At 35.1% G+C, this 16,755-nt stretch overlaps 1 long non-coding RNA gene across 1 annotated transcript in view; it reads left to right on the forward strand.

The window, feature by feature from the left end:
- LOC135201341 (uncharacterized) overlaps nucleotides 1-16,755 on the forward strand; it is a 570,106-nt gene that overhangs the window by 323,331 nt on the left and 230,020 nt on the right. Inside the window, exon 2 of the long non-coding RNA XR_010311507.1 lies at nucleotides 15,573-15,601. This is a non-coding gene — a long non-coding RNA (uncharacterized LOC135201341). The remainder of the gene's footprint in view (nucleotides 1-15,572; nucleotides 15,602-16,755) is intronic.

Below are 16,755 nucleotides of genomic sequence, written 5' to 3' on the forward strand. Positions count from 1 at the left end.
CGGGGTAGGAAAGGTCTATGGAAAAGCCTAAAATGGTCTGAAAAAGGTGATTCGTGTTCGTGTTGATTTAAAGGGACAGGAATTTTAGGGTAGGATATTTATGACTTATTTATTAGAATGAAAATGTAAAAAAAAAAAAAAAGTGTGCATGATAAAAGTACTACAGAAAAATTATTTCTCATAAAATATAGCTTCTTAATTTTATTTTCGTTGGTGAAACAAGCCTCTATTTGACTTTAGATTTTAGCACGTTTTAATTTACGTTAAAAGTTAGGGATATAGTATTTACAACTTATGTGTGAGGTGAAAATTTATACATGTGTCCCGAATAAGCTGGAGGACGGATCATGCCTTGTTAAACATGTTTTGCGTTATCCTTTTATGTAATTCGCCCTGATGAATAGCCCCTCAGTGGCGTGATCGATATGGTCTTGGCCTGCTACCTCAATGGCCGCGAGTTCTATAATCGGGCATTCCACTGAGGTGTGAGAAATGTGTATCTCTGGTGACAGAAGTTCACTCTCGACGTGGTTCGGAAGTCACGTAAAGCCGTTAGTCCCGTTGCTGAATAACCACTGGTTCCATGCAGCGTAAAAACACCATACAAACAAACAAACACGATGGTATGCATGTAAGCCCCTGTTACCGTTTATGGTCAGCTGGAATGCTAAAAGCCTCAACAAACAATCATTCCTGGGAATTTGAGTCACCTTTCACTAACACACACACACGCACAATATATATATATATTATATATATATATATCTATATATATATATATATATATATATATATATATATATATATATATACACATATATACACTACGTAGTTTCATGGTCACATCCATTTCGTTAAAGGATCTATTTTTATTTTGTATTGTATTTATATTTTTAAATACAAGAAGCCCATGATATTTACATATTTGCCAAGTACCCTACAATATGTTAGCAAAAACTACAAGACGTTTAAAAAATAAATTATTTTTACTTTAATGGCGAACAATTTTCCAATTTTAATGAATGAGAGAGAGGAGTAATGCTGAAGTTCATATTACAGATGACTATGAGTGAAAAAAAAATGAAATATGCGTGCAAACATGATTTATTACAACTTAATTAGGATGCATTTATTGGTAAAACAGAAAGGACCTACAGATTTATGTTCTCTCTCTCTCTCTCTCTCTCTCTCTCTCTCTCTCTCTCTCTCTCTCTCTCTCTCTCCACACACATATGTATATATATATATATATATATATGATATATATATATATATATATATATATATATATACTATATATATATATATATATATATGTGTGTGTGTGTGTGTGTATAGATATTTCTTTTATATGTATATAGATATAAACCGAATTTTTGTCGTCAATCTTTTTAAGGGATACATACATTCAAATTAAATTTGAGAATGAAAGAGAAATACGAAGAGGCTGTAATTCCTATTAATTTCTGGGTAACGTAGAGTTGGATCAGTTTGATACGCGTTGTTGAAATAGTATAAAAAATTTATTTAGATTTACGTTGTTTTGGAGACTGATCGAACGGTTAGTTAAGTACCTGGTGACCGGTTGCTTGGTGTGGGTCATACCCAGAGTAGAGAAAGGGACTGGGGCCAGCAGCTTCATCCTAAATAGACTTATTGATAGTCGGAACGTCAACACCCTTTGGAGTACACTTTTGGAGAAAAATATTAAATATGTATACATGAGTTTTTGTCTGAACACTATTTATATATGTATATATACACACACACATATATACATACATATACACATAATATATATATATATATATATATATATATATATATATATATATATATATATATATATATATATATTAGTGTGTGTGTAAAGACCAATAACTTCCCCCACTTCAGGTCAGGGAGGATGTCCCATTAAAAGCCCCTCATTCACTCAATACTGCAACGACCGGGGTTAACTACTTTTAGCATCTCAATAAAGAGCAAAATTCCCCCATTTAGACGAAGGGGTTAATCGTTCCCTCCTTCCTCGTAAGGCAGATGATACGCCAGAGAGAGAGAGAGAGAGAGAGAGAGAGAGAGAGAGAGAGAGAGAGAGAATTTCCAGTTAGTGGAATGGGCCTGCAGTATAATAGTGCCAAGAGGCAGTATATAGGCTATTACATTTATGGGGACAGTTTCTCGTACACTTACGTTGCCTACTCTGCAGCGATGTTTATTTTTCTTTTTCTTTTTCTTTTTTCATCCCACAGAGGGAAACCTCATTAAGGTGCTGAAGTATGAGCTTTTTCTTTCACAGGTTGATCATTATACTTTTATCAGCGCTGTCTGTGCGAAGTGGTCCTTTGCGGAAATAGGACTAGAGATAGTCTTTAAGTTGGCCCTCTTTGGGGTTATTGCCAAAAAGGTTGTTTGATTGTTATTAGTAACAGACCTTACTTTTTGTATAATATGGACAAAGTTGTATGTTGTTGTGGTAGGGAATCTCATCCCATATAGTCGAAAGCATTATTAGTGTTCCGTTTATTATATAGTTTTCGAAATATTGTTCAGAACGATAAACCCCAGTTGTGGAACATTGCCTTCTTTAGAGGGATTAGAACCTACCTTTTTAGAGGACTTAGAACCCGCCTGTTTGGAGGGCTTAGAACCCTCATATTTAGAGGACTTAGAACCCACCTTTTAGGGGACCTGGTGAATTCGTGTTATTTCTTCTTAAATTTGCAATTTAGCAAGTAAGTGCTGGAATAAAGGGGACGAGACATAACAGCTGTTCGTAAAAGAAAATGACTTTTTTAATTCGTCATGAGAGTTTTTTCTGCTCGAATATGGAAATCGAGTATGATATTGCGCATTAAAGAGTATTTCCTCAATTATTGAAATTCAAGTACCTACCGCTAAGAGACAAGGAAAACGAGATGTACAGGAACACTTTAAAAAAAAACTATTATTTATATATATATATATATATATATATATATATATATATATATATATATATATATATATATATAAAGGTAGCTCCATTAAGTGCTTGCCATTCCGATTTCCTGCAAATAATTCTGGGACGAGGGTTCTAGCATACACCAGTCGTTACTGTTGCCGATGAAGTAGATATTTAGAGTGCAACTACTTTTTTTTCTTTTCTTTTTTAATTGTTATCCTTTCAGGAACTGACCAGACTCGGTGTTGCATAACCTCGCTTGTCGGCCGGCGAATGAATAGTGATATATATATATATATATTTATATATATATATATATATATATATATATATATATATATATATATAATATATATATGACTGGTAAAAGTGTTCTGTAACAACAGAATTCCATCTAATAAAAGGAGCCCATAAAAACACCAAAATGTAGAGAGAAAAGTACTATATTTCAGAGACTGCTGTCTCTCTCTTCAGGTATATGAATGGGAAAAGTTTACAGAAAAGGTGGTATTTATACCAAGAGATTCGTCCACAAGTAAGCCAATTTAGGTCACCCCCGCTGATAATCTTCCTTTAATCTTCTTAAGCGTTGGTTGAATGAACACTGCGTCGACGATGTCGGATGTCCAATTCCCTTTTGAGATGTTCATTACCTGCTTCTCTTTTATTAAGGCCGATTCCATCATTTGACTCTTGTACCGGCAGTTGCTGCTATAAATTACACGTGACATATTCCAGTTTATTCTATGGTTATGTTCATTTATATGATTGAAAATAGCCGAGTTCTGTTGTCCATACCTAACTGACCGTTTGTGTTGTATTAATCTCTGGGGAAGTGATTTACCTGTAAATCCGATGTAAGATTGGTCACAGTCCTGGCATGGGATCTCATATACCCCAGAGTCTTTGGGCGATGTCTTTTGTTGGACGTTAATCAGGGATTTGGCTAAGGTATTTGGGTAGGTAAATGCAAAAGGGTTGGATTTCCCAAGGGTGTGAGTTACTCTCTTAATCGTCTCCAGGTGGGGAATTTTTATTTTATTGTTGGGTGTGTCTCTGGTCTTGTCTTTAGGGGTCGGTAGAAAATTACGTTTTGGCTTTTTGAATTGCTTTCTCAATTATATGGTCAGGATACTTTAAAGATGAAAGTTGCTTGCGAATTAGTTCAAATTCTTTTTCCAGGAAATCTGGGAACAAATTCGTAAGGCTCTTAAGAATAGGTTGCTAGCTAGACCTATCTTGATGGTATTGTCATGATAGCTAAAATAGTGGAATATATGAAATGAGAACGTTGTTTTCTGTATATGGTAACATTTGTTATTCTGTCGTGTCTCTGATTATTAAAACATCAAGAAAAGGAATTTTGTTGTCTGTTTCCCATTCAACTTTAAATTTGATGCTGGGCACTAATGCGTTTAATTTTGAGAGGAATTCATTAAAATTACCCCACTTATTATCCCAAAATGTTAGTATGTCATCCACGTATCTCATCCACAGCATGTTTTTGGGTTTTATTGCATTTATTACTGTAGTTTCAAAGTATTCCATGTACAGATTGGCTAAATAGGACTTAAAGGACTACCCATACTACACCCGAATTTTTGCTTGTAGAATGATTCCCCGAATGAAAAATACGTTATTAGATGCACATAATTCAACTAACTTTATTATTTTGTCAAGTGCCAAAGGGAAATGATCTGAATAGGGGGATAATTTTTTCCCTTAAAAACTGAAGAACGTCCTGTACTGGTACTTTTGTGAATAGGAGTCTACGTCAAGGCTTAAAAGTTTTATGTTGTGAAGTGGTATATGTGCTTCTCTGAATTTGTGACAAAGTCTTCCGAATGTTTGATGTGACTGGGAGAAAAAGTGCCTAAAAAAGGAGAAAGGAGGCAGCTAACCATTTAGAAATTTTGTAATTGAAAGCTCCGGCGCATGAAACGATGGGTCTGAATGGAAGATTGTCTTTGTGAGTTTTGGGAAGACCATAAAAGTAGGGTAATTTAGGATTAATTACTTTAAATTTCTCTAATAGTTCAATACTCTTTTTGTCTTGGCCATTAATCTTACTTTCCGAAAAAATTCTGTGGGAACGTTTCTGGAGGGGATTTTTCGTCAGTTTTTCGTAAGTATTTGTGTCGCGACACAAATACTTACGAAAAACTGACGAAAAAATCCCCTCCAGAACGTTCCCACAGAATTTTTTCGGAAAGTAAGATTAATTGGCCAAGACAAAAAGAGTATGACTATTAGAGAAATTTAAAGTAATTAATCCTAAATTACCCTACTTTTATGGTCTTCCCAAAACTCACAAAGACATCTTCCATTCAGACCCATCGTTTCATGCGCCGGAGCTTTCAATTACAAAATTTCTAAATGGTTAGCTGGCCTCCTTTCTCCTTTTTTAGGCACTTTTTCTCCCAGTCACATCAAACATTCGGAAGACTTTTGTCACAAATTCAGAGAAGCACAACATAAAACTTTTAAGCACAACATAAAACTTTTAAGCCTTGACGTAGACTCCCTATTCACAAAAGTACCAGTACAGGACGTTCTTCAGTTTTTAAGGGAAAAAATTATCCCCCTATTCAGATCATTTCCCTTTGGCACTTGACAAAATAATAAAGTTAGTTGAATTATGTGCATCTAATAACGTATTTTCATTCGGGAATCATTCTACAAGCAAAAATTCGGGTGTAGTATGGGTAGTCCTTTAAGTCCTATTTTAGCCAATCTGTACATGGAATACTTTGAAACTACAGTAATAAATGCAATAAAACCCAAAAACATGCTGTGGATGAGATACGTGGATGACATACTAACATTTTGGGATAATAAGTGGGGTAATTTTAATGAATTCCTCTCAAAATTAAACGCATTAGTGCCCAGCATCAAATTTAAAGTTGAATGGGAAACAGACAACAAAATTCCTTTTCTTGATGTTTTAATAATCAGAGACACGACAGAATACAAATTTACCATATACAGAAAACCAACGTTCTCACTTTCATATATTCACTATTTTTAGCTATCATGACAATACATCAAGATAGGTCTAGCTAGCAACCTATTCTTAAGAGCCTTACGAACTTTGTTCCCCAGATTTCCTGGAAAAAGAATTTGAACTAATTCGCAAGCAACTTTCATCTTTAAAGTATCCTGACCATATAATTGAGAAAGCAATTCAAAAAGCAAACGTAATTTTCTACCGACCCCCTAAAGACAAGACCAGAGACACCCAACAATAAAATAAAAATTCCCCACCTGGAGACGATTAAGAGAGTAACTCACACCCTTGGGAAATCCAACCCTTTTGCATTTACCTACCCAAATACCTTAGCCAAATCCCTGATTAACGTCCAACAAAAGACATCGCCCAAAGACTCTGGGGTATATGAGATCCCATGCCAGGACTGTGACCAATCTTACATCGGATTTTACAGGTAAATCACTTCCCCAGGATTAATACAACACAAACGGTCAGTTAGGTATGGACAACAGAACTCGGCTATTTTCAATCATATAAATGAACATAACCATAGAATAAACTGGAATATGTCACGTGTAATTTATAGCAGCAACTGCCGGTACAAGAGTCAAATGATGGAATCGGCCTTAATAAAGAGAAGCAGGTAATGAATCATCTCAAAAGGGAATTGGACATCCGACATCGTCGACGCAGTGTTCATTCAACCAACGCTAAGAAGATTAAAGGAAGATTATCAGCGGGGTGACCTAAATTGGCTTACTTGTGGACGAATCTCTTGGTATAAATACCACCTTTTCTGTAAACTTTTCTCATTCATATACCTGAAGAGAGAGACAGCAGTCTCTGAAATATAGTACTTTTTCTCTCTACATTTTGGTTTTGGGGTTTTTTATGGGCTCCTTTTATTAGATATATATATATATATATATATATATATATATATATATATATATATGTATATATATATATATGTATATGTATATATACTTCATGTATGATATGTAATTTATATATTAGTATGATGCTGTTTATATTACATTATGTATATGCTTTATATACATATGTTATATGAAACAGTTGAAAACAAAAAAGTTAAGAGGAGAAACAAATTTAAAAGGAAAAAATAAAAAAGAATGTTAAAAAAGGAAACACACCAAATTACAAAGAAAAAAGAAAAAAATGAAAAAAAAAGAAAATGAAAAAGGAAAATATTAGAAATGAAAAAAATTAAGAAAGATGATATATATATATATAGATATATATATATATATATATATATATATATATAGACACTACATGTATGTATATGTAATTTATATATTATGCATATGTATTATATTTACATATGTATATATTTACTTCTTTAGTACTGGCACGATAATAAATCGACTTCTAATTGAGAAACGGAACAATATCTTTCTTCGCATATCGCAATATTCCTGTGAGCGCTCCTACGCTGTCTTTATCCGTCCCAGATTCTCCCGTTGTGCGGCGGGATTTCCAGGTCTTGATATTAAGATTTCTGCATCGCCAGGGGTCTTCCTTAGGCATTTCCAGGAATTATCTCCTGGAAAGGAATGGGGCGTTAGCTTTCGCGTTTCTGGAATTTCCTTTCTTAATTTTATTTCATTTGTAATTTTTTCTTCTTTAATTTTCTTTGTTATTGTTTCCTTTTTTATTTTATTTTTCATTTTTTCCTTTTTTTTTAATTTTTTATTTTCATTTTTTTATTTATAATTTTCTCCCTTTTGTTGTTTTGATTTTTCTTTTTAATTTTTTCTTATTATTTTTCCTTTTTAAGTTTCTTCTTGATGTTTTCCTTTTTAATTTTCTTATTCATTTTTTCCTTTTTATTTTTCATTTTAATTTTTCCATTTTTAATTTGTTTCTTTTTTTCCTTTTTAATTTGTTTTTGTCTTGCATTTTGTTGCAATACCTCTAAAACTACCAGGCATTTAGGGGATTTCAGTGGATTTGCCTTTTCAATAATTATGCTTTTGTTGTAATGTCTAGTTATTTATTCATTATTTATGGAGAAATGCAATAACTGCTAGTGTTACCATTCATTTTTAGCTTTGATTTGCTCCATACTTGATCATGAATGAGTGTGTACGTTTATATCACTTGGAAAATTATATTTACAATTATGACATACCGATGGTACAATTTAATTTTGGCAGCGTCCAACAGCTGGTAAAACGTAATTATTATTTTTGCTTTTTTACTTAATTTATGAGTAGTGTTGCAATAAACTAGTCAAGCCAGATGTAGCAGTCTTACCCAGTACTTATATACCGGTATTATATAACGTCAGTAGACTTCTCTTCCTCAAGAAGTCTTCAGGGATCTAATCTTCAATAGAAATATCAAGTGATTCCTGAAACACAGAGGAAGGTCTAGAGTTCCATTTCTGGAAGATGATAGTGTAAATGTTAATGGGAAGGGGACGCGACATTGTCAACGGGGAGTCGACGAACTGCTGGTGATGCCTATTCAAGTAGGCTTTACGGCGCCCAAGGAAAATTATTTAAGTGCATACATACGTACATACAGAAAAATTTCAATTGCTTACATATGTATATACAGAAAAATGTCAAATGCTTACATAAGTATATACTGAAAATTTTCAAGTGTTTACATAAGGATATACAGTGAAAATTTCAAGTCCGTGTATACATACATTCAGACAAATTTAATATGCTTACATATGTGTATACAGAAACATTTCAAGTGCTTATATAAAGTAAATACAGAAAAATGTCAAATGCTTACATAAGTATATACTGAAAATTTTCAAGTGTTTACATAAGTATGTACAGATAAACTTCAAGTGCTTACATACGTACATATAGAAAATTTCAAGTTCATACATACCTATATACAGAAAAATTTCAAGTGCTTACATACGTATATACAGAAAAATTTCAAGTCCATACATATGTATATACATACTTATATACAATATATGTATGTATGTATGTATTTAGTTCCCTATTAAGAACAGGGCGAGCCATTTCATATGACAAGAGATGTTAGCAGATGTATACACATAGCATACCTTTACAAGACACGCATCTCTCTCTCTCTCTCTCTCTCTCTCTCTCTCTCTCTCTCTCTCTCAAAAATTTATTGGGCGGAAATCCTTATTACGAAGTTAAACATAAACATCGCAAGAATAGAAGATTGCCAATCTCTCCTCTTATGTCTCAGCATCGTTCATTAGCCAGTTTTGTGTCTCACTTTCTGGGGAAAAATATCTGGCCTCTTATTCCTGGGCGTGGCTCTCATTTCATTGTGGAATCATGCTTTTTATATATTTTCTGTCTCATTCTGTCGTTGCTTTCATGTCTTACAAGGTCATCTTTAGTTATTTATTTATTTTGTAGTCTTTTTTTTTCAATCCTTTCTTCCTTTCTCTCTCTCTCTCTCTCTCTCTCTCTCTCTCTCTCTCTCTTGTACACGCGCTTTATAAGTCAATTAAGGCATAAAGTAATTAGGTTTCGTCCTCATTATCAGGAACATGGGACAATTAGCGACATCTTTCAGCTAATTTCTGATTACCCCCTCCTCGAACAAGAGATCAACTTTTATTTCTCTATCATTTCTCTCCTCCCCTTTCTTTCTTTTTTTTCTTTACGCTTTCTTTTTATTATTATTATTGTCCTGTGTCCCAGGTGCCCACGCGATCATAATGCGATCTCTCGCCCTCATTGAGTGACTGATTGGATTTTGACGAATTTTCCTACTTTTCTTGTTATGAGTCTTGCCTGCATTGATTAAGAAGACGGGTAATAAGTAAAGTTCTGTAGTTTGGGAGTTCTCTCTCTCTCTCTCTCTCTCTCTCTCTCTCTCTCTCTCTCTCTCTCTCTCTCTCTCTCATGATGTTTTTTCTTTGTTATCGGCGTCCTCTTATCGGGTTATTTGTGTGCATTTCCTATCTTTCGAAAGAAGTACAGAAATTTGGGAGTCTCTCTCTCTCTCTCTCTCATTATATTTTTTTCTTTGTTATCAGCGTCCTCTTATCGGGTTATTTGTGTGCATTTGCTATCATCGGAAAGAGTTACAGAACACAAAAAAGATTACTTATCGGATTTCTTATCGTAAACGTAATGTCTGATCTAATATGAACAAAAAATCTCTTCATTCGTACGAATTGAAATATGCGTCAAGCCAAAATTATTATCTCTCCCCCCTTCCCTTCCCCTACTCTACCTCTCCACTTCAACTTTTTCCTCCTCCTCCTCCTCTACCTCTCCTCTTCAACTTTTTCCTCCTCCTCCTCCTCCTCCTCCTCCTCCTCCTCTATCTGCAATTGAGTTCTGGGGAGTATTTTTGCATGAGGGGACAGAGGCAAAAGAAGAATAAATTGAAGATAACATCCACTTAGGATTTCATTCTTTGTCGAACATAAGAGAGCCCCGCGCCCTCTCTCTCTCTCTCTCTCTCTCTCTCTCTCTCTCTCTCTCTCTCTCTCGTGTTTTGCGGATTTGGTTTTTCTTGGATCCCAGTATAACAAGGCATAGAGCTTATCTGCAATCCTCGGGCGAATGGCCGATTCTTTTAGACAGCAGAGGTTTATAATGAAGGATTTATTTATCTCTTTGCTTGCTTGTCCTATTTCTTGCTCCGCCGATATTTCCGGTTCCCTGTTTTTTTCCTGATGTTACTCTTTTTCGTATCGCATTTAAGTAGCATATGTTATGAAGGTGCTTTTTTTTTTTTTAACCTATCCACCGAAATATAAATCTGCCCCAGTTCGTTTAATAAAGGAAATGAAAATTCAGTGTATTTTCTCTGTTGTAGCAATGCAGATATTTTATTATTTTTACTTCATAATACAGAGAAGAATAGTAAGACTCGGATTACGCAGAAGCAAATCATGATGATGCAGGGAAGCAGAAGACACGGCGATAGTTGATTCTTAATTTTATGAAGCATCTGCTCTCTTGACTCCTTTCAACACACGGGCACACACAACACACACACACACACACACACACACACACACATATATATATATTATATAATATATATATTATATATATATAATATATATAATAGATACAGAGAGAGAGAGAGAGAGAGAGAGAGAGAGAGAGAGAGAGAGAGAGAGATTAATTGCGTTAACAATGAACATGCATCTGTTGAATTTCCAAGATTTCAGCTGTGTGTAGTTTTTATCTTTTACTCTTCGGATTTCCATAAACCTGTGGCCGGATACGCATGGAACTTTCCAGATATACTCGGTCATGGGGCGAGAGGGCCAGTCCTTGCATTAATTGTTATCCAGGTCCGGCTTTTCAGAAATGTATCACTAGTTTGGTAAACTGGTCTCTTTCCAGCGCCTCAGCGGCGTGGTTGGTATGGTATTAGCGTCCCACCTCGGTGGTCGCGGGTTCGATTCTCGGCCATTCCATTGAGGAATGAGAGATGTGCATTTCTGGTGATAGAAGTTCACTCTCGACGTGGTTCGGAAGTCACGTAAAGCCGTTGGTCCCGTTGCTGAATAGCCACTGGTTCCATACAACGTAAAAGCACCATACAAACAAACAAACTTTCCAGGGAGATTTTCTCACCGCTACAAAACTCTCTGGTGTCTCCACTAAGAAAAAAAAAAAAAAAAAAAAAGTCAGAGATTTCCTTTAAATATCATCAAGAAATCTTCAGACAGGGCCACCAGCAGCGATGCAGATTAGTGTACCATAGTAGATCAACATCAACCGTGTATTTGATGTCTAGGCCAATCCCTTACGTCGCTCATGATTGGGTTTTGATAAGCCAATCACAGGGGTGGAAACTCTCAGTCTCTCTCGAGAAAGTTCACATAGGAAGGATGTACGTTCCACCTCTCCTGAGAGATACTTTTGAAAGACGTTCCTCTCAGGAGAGGTGGAACATACATCCTGCCTATGTGAACTCTCTCTCGAGAGACTGAGAGTTTCCAGCCCTGTGTTTGGTTTATCAACAGCCAATCAGGAGCGTCGTAAGGGTCTGGCCTAGACGTCAAATACACGGTTGATGTGAATCTACTATAGTAGATACATTATGTCAGTCTGATGATTACTGTAGTAAAACTAGAGATACTTAGTAGGTTTGCCGTCATATGTACTACAGGTTGAAAAACGGGTTAAAGACCTTGAGGTATTGTGATCATTTTGAACTAAAAACTTATCAAGTTTTACAGCGTCTGAGACGGATTTTGCTGATTTTGCATATAGCCTTAACTGTAGATGTATGTACGAAAACGTATAAACACAGCCATACATCATTTTACCATATTTGTACTTTTTTTTTTTTTAACAAAGCCAACATGAAGTATTATCACCAATAGCGTTCGAGAAAGCTGTTGCTAAATCTCCTTGAGATATTTTATTTTCCCGTAGTAATCTCTGGTTCCCCTTCGTTTTCCGATATTTTGTGATATTAAGAATGGAGCTTTCCACCTGGCTTTTCATTATCATCATTCTTAAATTAGATACGATTAACCTCTGTGTAAGTCTTGATTCATATTACTCATATTTGCTGGTCCCATGGTAAACTACTGGTTAATGTCTTGCATGCCAATCAGTTGTCGCGGGTTCGCGTCTCACCCAGGGCGATTAAAAATCACTGGCTCTGTGTTGTAATCAGTTACTGGTGCAGTGTGAGGGTCTGCGGTGGGAGGTCGACACCAAAACAAACAAACAAACATTCTTTGGAAGCTTGAATTTCAAGTCAGTGGCCCCTTTGGTGTGTTTGGTCCATGTGAATAGGTTTCGTCTTCTGAAATGATGATAATAATATTAATAATAATTTTGTTATTCTTGTATCATATTACTCATTCTTCCTCACATTATTGCAAGTGTCTTGTAATTTTTATTAATACATTTTCTCCTATATTTTTTATTTCAACATACCGTATCCTTGACCAGATTATTAGAAGAGGTTTTTTGAATTGACACTACGGAGTTGTTATGCTATTGTAATTAGAATGTATAGCTTCATATGTGAGAGAGTAAAGTTCTCAATCATATGTAAATATAAGAATTTATAAGTATATTTTTCATCGTTAACTGTCCGTACACATTATTTTTCTTTCGTCTTACTTTCCACCGTCTTCTAATTCTTTCATAGCGCAGCTGTGAGGTTTTCCTCCTGTTACCCCTTCAAAACTTCTACCGTAAATTTCCCTTTCAGCCGTGAATGACCTCATAGGTCTCAGCGCTTGGCCTTTGAGCTTAGTTTTATATTCAATTTCCATTCTGTTTATTTACGTATTTATGCATCAGCATTATCTCTGAATCATAAAGAAATATGTGAGAACGAGACAAAATGTTATATTCTTTAAGGAAACGATTCACACCGGAGAATAAAGTTTACAAAAATATTAAAATAAAAAATCTGACTTCAGCTCTTAGTAATGATTTACTTTTTCGTATTTATCATTTACTACCATTATCCTGTAACCACTGGGAAGTACACCGAACGTGCCAGTTGCAAGAAAGTTTTGATATGATATAAAAGAAATGTTGCAAACACGGCGAAGGTGTCCTTGGAAAATGGAAGTTTGTTAGGTTTCCTCGGGGACGGTGGCGTGGGTTGGGGGTTGGGGGTTAGGAGGTTGGTGTTGGAAGGGAGGCAAGCGGGTGGTTGGAAATATGAAGGTGTAGAGGGAATGGGGAAGGGGGGTGGGGGGGGGGCTGGGGGGGGGGGGCGATCGTGCAAGATCGAACCGAACAATTGCGGAGGCTGTGCTCTTAAGCCTACAAGTTAGAGCCCGAGTAAATTGGGCCATAGATCTTGAGGATTTCCGGTCTCTTCGTCGGCATCCCACAATAAGTCTCTTAAATTATTTGGGACCAATGAGAGACGAGGAAACTGAAGAAGTCAAATTACTCGGTGATCTTGCGGCATCTTGTCTTTTCCTCGCGTGTGTGTGTGTTTGTGTGTCTGTGATTATGTGTGTGTGCCTGTGCGCGCGCGCGTGAGTGGGCCCGAACTGGAAGAATGTGAGGAGGAGGAGGAGGAGGAGGAGGAAGAAGGGTTCTTCAGGCCAGCAGGCACGTAGAAGAAAAATGAATGGAGAGAAAAATGTGACGTTTATTAAGATTGCTGTGTATAGGTGTGTGTGTGTGTGTGTGCGTTTTGAGATGGGAAAGGAGCGCACACGGTTTTTGTGCTTATGGTACAGATTCATTAGGGTGATGGATGGATATAAGTAATGGCTATATAGTTATAGAGCCAGGTCGCCAAATAGTCAATAAGGATACTGAGAAATCTTTTGATTTGTAACCCGTATACAAAATTTATTCCGCTCATTTAGACTGACTTCCCTTATCACACCACTGACAGGCTGGCCTACCAAAGAATAATCATACATAGTTTATGCATTCATTTATGCTTAAATGTTAAGGTAGCATTGTTTCCGATAATAAATAAAACTACCGCCTCATCATATCATTGATCCCTTTTCATCCCCAACGATGAAAACTCAAAACTTAGTTGGTTCTGTATACAATCATAAATTTTGTTTATGCGTAATGTTTTGAAGATACTAGTGATTATATATTTGTATGAATGAACATTTTGTTGTCCCTTTGTCATAAAAGTCTCTCCGTGTGTGTGTTGTGTGTGGTGTGTGTATACATAATACATATATTAGATATATATATATATATATTAGTATATATAGAATTATAGTATATATAGATATAGATATTATATGATATATATAAGTATTATAAATAATAACTATAATATAATCATTATATAATATATATAACCATGGCATACATGCATACATACATACCATACATACATACATATGTGTGTGTGCTTAGAGTAAAATGAAGATTGAAGAAAGAGAAAATTGAGAGATACTGAGCTCTTCCTAGCGAAAGTACGTTAGGAGACTCAAAACCTTTCAGTAACAGAGAGCAAAAGGCCTTAATGAGATTACGATTTCAGCCCTTTGACCGAGAGAGAGAGAGAGAGAGAGAGAGAGAGAGAGAGAGAGAGAGAGAGAGAGAGAGCACTCGGCAGCAACTCCTGCCCGTTCAAGAGTATTACCCGGACAATCATCGGGGCTTACGGCGTTCGAACCAAGAATAAAAAAAAAACTTGCTCCGAATTGTTGGGAATTATTTACAAAACTCAGGAGCATATATTCTTCCAGCTTCTGATTTTGTGTCTCTGCGCTCGCATAATATATATATATATATATATATATATATATAATATATATATATATATATATATATATATATATATATATATATATATATATATATATTTTTTTTTTTTTTTTTTTTTTTTCTTTGAACGGCTGCTTTTGAACGTTATAAGCAGTTCCTGTTTGGCTGAAGTTACATGAATTTGTGTGTATGTGTGATTGTGAATTTCGCAAATGCTTTGGCTTGCGATTATTGAACGAGTTCCTAAACTACCTCCAGCATAGGTGCATTGTTTTTTTTTTTAATTTCTATTTTTTCAAATTCACTGTAAAGTTAGTTCTACATCAGTTATAAGGTCATTGAAGTTTTTTTTATATTTCATTTCACTTAAGAGTTTACCATTATGGTTTTAGGATTTAAAAAAAATATATATATATTGCCTATTCGCTAAAAATTCATCTTGCTTCTTTTATTATTTTATTTCCAGGTCATCTTTCGTCTGGTCATTGTGAAGAGGTATGTGGAGCCAAGATATTTTTTCCAGTTGGCCTAACACTAAAAATTTCATCGTCGATTTTTAGACAGTGCGGAGACATGAATAATTAGAGCACCATTTGTGTATATGTTTTCATTGTGTGTGTGTGTGATATATATATATATATATATATATATATATATATATATATAATATATATATATATATATATATATATTATTATCATATATTGCTACTTTCGAAATGCATATATCTCCTCTTTGATTGTATAAAATGTTAGAATTGAATTTTGCAACATTTTTTCAGATTCCTAGATAGCTTAGGGATAGGATGTTTTAAATGTGTGTTCAGATTTCGCATTACATGTTGTAAAAGAATATATATATATAACTTAGAAAGAGAGAGATTTTTTTTGTCCGTTCGAAACTACGATTGTTTCCCTATTATGTCAGCACTGTGAGATTAGAGGAACTTGGAGATCTCCATTTGTTTTCCTAATCTGTCAACACGTTTGATAAGCGAGCTCGAGACTTCATTTGTGTTTTGAGAATCTGTCATCACGTAAGATAAGGGCTTCTGCTTCGGTCGATCGAGTAGCGTACGTATCTTTTTTTTTAACAGACTGGACTCATACGTGTATGTCTTTGCTGAGTGCCACATGCAGATTACACATTTTGTATAAAAAGTTGCGTAAGATTTCAAAGCTTCTGGAAGCATTTTTATCTCAAAACGTTTTGTCATCTCCCCTGTCCAGGTTCTGCAAGGAAGAAGTTTTTCATTAGATCTTAGATTCTCGAGGCATTAACATCTCTCTCTCTCTCTCTCTCTCTCTCTCTCTCTCTCTCTCTCCCTCGACATCCTTGAGGTTATATTAACGTAACGTATATTGGTCACTCTTAACTTGAAAATTTCATATTTGATATTTCTTAGTGTTTTTTTGTGGAATCTGAACAAACATTGTTTCGTAACGGTGCCTGGTTTTTGTGAAAGTGTAAAACAAGACTGCAGCAAAGAAAGAAGTTGGTATACCAAAAAGGTAAAGTGTGTTATATTTTTATTAGTTGCAACTAATAACAGATAGGAACAGTGGTTTGGTAAAAACTGATGGTTACAATGTTTTGAGTGAAAATATTTACACTTTTACACATTGCAAATTTTTGTGTTTTGTGTTTGT

This window comes from Macrobrachium nipponense, chromosome 28 (genome assembly GCF_015104395.2).
Source record: "Macrobrachium nipponense isolate FS-2020 chromosome 28, ASM1510439v2, whole genome shotgun sequence".
NCBI lineage: Eukaryota > Metazoa > Arthropoda > Malacostraca > Decapoda > Palaemonidae > Macrobrachium > Macrobrachium nipponense.